Source organism: Ambystoma mexicanum, chromosome 2q (genome assembly GCF_040938575.1).
Source record: "Ambystoma mexicanum isolate Mex_15411 chromosome 2q, UKY_AmexF1_1, whole genome shotgun sequence".
Taxonomy (NCBI): domain Eukaryota; kingdom Metazoa; phylum Chordata; class Amphibia; order Caudata; family Ambystomatidae; genus Ambystoma; species Ambystoma mexicanum.
The window spans coordinates 691,865,901-691,868,400 of record NC_090924.1 but is presented as its reverse complement, the minus strand read 5'-3'; the positions used below and the strand labels follow the sequence as shown (position 1 = coordinate 691,868,400).

At 55.4% G+C, this 2,500-nt stretch overlaps 3 non-coding genes across 3 annotated transcripts; all 3 read left to right on the top strand.

Moving 5' to 3' along the window:
- Nucleotides 1-521: 521 nt before the first annotated feature.
- On the top strand, nt 522-633 carry TRNAL-CAA (transfer RNA leucine (anticodon CAA)). Its single transcript has 2 exons — nt 522-559; nt 588-633. It is a non-coding gene; the product is annotated as a tRNA-Leu (tRNA).
- Nucleotides 634-1,963: 1,330 nt separating this feature from the next.
- On the top strand, nt 1,964-2,036 carry TRNAV-AAC (transfer RNA valine (anticodon AAC)). The gene has a single exon. It is a non-coding gene; the product is annotated as a tRNA-Val (tRNA).
- A 288-nt stretch (nt 2,037-2,324) lies between these two features.
- Nucleotides 2,325-2,436, top strand: TRNAL-CAA (transfer RNA leucine (anticodon CAA)). The gene is made up of 2 exons: nt 2,325-2,362; nt 2,391-2,436. It is a non-coding gene; the product is annotated as a tRNA-Leu (tRNA).
- Nucleotides 2,437-2,500: the final 64 nt, after the last annotated feature.

Here is a 2,500-nt window from a genome sequence, read left to right as displayed (position 1 = left end):
CTGTGAGTGCTGCCATGTAGGTCCGGCGCAGGCTTGCGCCAAACTTTCACGTTGGTGTGTGCCACCTGGCAGGTACCAGCGGGCCCCATGAGACATCAGTGCCACAAAGCCTTTCAACTGAAAGCTGTCCCAGCACACTAGAGCGCAGCCTACCAGAGCTGTTTCTGTAGTGTAGTGGTTATCACATTCGCCTAACACGTGAAAGGTCCCCGGTTCGAGACAGGGCAGAAACATGGTGCTGGTTTCTTTTTATTTCCACAATGTCAATCGGACACATTTGACCGCATGCAGGTTTCGACAGGTATGGACAGGCCGGCACTACGCCATGAGTGATCTGAGGCCAGCCCTTATTTGCACCCTGCAAACTGTCCACTGGCTCCATCAGTGGGTTTTTCCTGCCATCCCTGGGTCCTTAAGTGAGTGTTTGGGTACTTTTGATGCAGAGATCGGGGCATGAAAACCGGCGCTGGCACCTGGCGACATTGGGTACTGAAGAATCTTTCCCAATCCTGCCCATAGCTGTCAGGGTGGCCGAGTGGTCTAAGGCGCCAGACTCAAGAGGCGCAGCTCTTCCCTGCATCTGGGTGTTCTGGTCTCCGATTGGAGGCGTGGGTTCAAATCCCACTCCTGACAAGCCAGGCTCATTTTTTTGAGCACATTTCAGAGTGTAAGGCTTGCGGAAAACCTCGTGGGGGCCCCCGAATGCAGCGCCCGGCAAGCCTCCCTGTTCTCTTCTGCTGCCTTGCAACTGGAGCTGTCTGCCAGAGACGCCGGAGGCACACCTGCCCTTAAACCCCCACTGGCCCACGGCTGCAAAACCTGCATTTTCTAGTGGCTGGCTTGGTGGCATATGTCACTGAGCCCAGTCTACTCAGGAAGTGAAAAAAGTCCCCTTCACAGTTGGAGAAAGTGCTCTCCTGCCACCTGTCGGTCGTTGAAGGCACCACACCTCAGCAAAATAAAAATAAAAAAACAGACATGCTGAGTTCGGGGGATGTAAAGGTATTTACATAGCAAGAACAAGGGGCTGTTGGGAGATGACAGAATCCATGCTGCCCCAGAGTTCTCTTCTGAAATTCGCAGGAATCCAGAGGTTGGAGCGGGCTGAGGGAGTGCGCCTTCTTGCCTCTGTCGGCTTTCAAGACACATCCTCCTGCTGGGAAGCTGCCCACCCTGAGCAGCACAGGTTTGCGCTCTAGGCCGGTCGGCCACATATATCTCGCCTGATCGAGCCCGATCGAGCGGCAGCAGATGGCCTTTGGCCAGCGAAGGCTGCCGCTCTTCTTCTTGTTTCTCTGCTTGAGAGGCAGCTCAGTCCTCTGCGCTTGCGCCAGGGGCAGGCCACGTGACACGCAGGGGTCAGGCCGTGGAGAGACTGGGGCATGGCGCCAAGTGAGGTAAGCAGACCGCCCCCCTCCCCCTCACTGCTCTCTGCATGCGGTGGCTCGTTGGTCTAGGGGTATGATTCTCGCTTAGGGTGCGAGAGGTCCCGGGTTCAAATCCCAGACGAGCCCTTTTTTTTGGAGCGCCGAAAACAAAAAACACAGAGTCCCCAATTCCCCCCCAAAAATAGTTTGTGCGTGACCGTATCTGGTTCGATGCCCGTCGCCAATGGTTGGCTGCTTTTAAGCCCATGGCCCAAGAGGCAGTGTTGGAAATTCCCCCTCCTTTGTAATGATGCGCTGGCGGCGAGCTGATGTATAAAGGTTTGGACATGCCTTCTGGGTGGGGACTGCCATGGCTCGCGCCACTGTTGCATCCAGCTTGGTCTTTTGTATGTGTCTGCAGCCTGTGTGTGAGGTGCTGTGAGTGCTGCCATGTAGGTCCGGCGCAGGCTTGCGCCAAACTTTCACGTTGGTGTGTGCCACCTGGCAGGTACCAGCGGGCCCCATGAGACATCAGTGCCACAAAGCCTTTCAGCTGAAAGCTGTCCCAGCACACTAGAGCGCAGCCTACCAGAGCTGTTTCTGTAGTGTAGTGGTTATCACATTCGCCTAACACACGAAAGGTCCCCGGTTCGAGACCGGGCAGAAACATGGTGCTGGTTTCTTTTTATTTCCACAATGTCAATCGGACACATTTGACCGCATGCAGGTTTCGACAGGTATGGACAGGCCGGCACTACGCCATGAGTGATCTGAGGCCAGCCCTTATTTGCACCCTGCAAACTGTCCACTGGCTCCATCAGTGGGCGTTTCCTGCCATCCCTGGGTCCTTAAGTGAGTGTTTGGGTACTTTTGATGCAGAGATCGGGGCATGAAAACCGGCGCTGGCACCTGGCGACATTGGGTACTGAAGAATCTTTCCCAATCCTGCCCATAGCTGTCAGGGTGGCCGAGTGGTCTAAGGCGCCAGACTCAAGAGGCGCAGCTCTTCCCTGCATCTGGGTGTTCTGGTCTCCGATTGGAGGCGTGGGTTCAAATCCCACTCCTGACAAGCCTGGCTCATTTTTTTGAGCACATTTCAGAGTGTAAGGCTTGCGGAAAACCTCGTGGGGGCC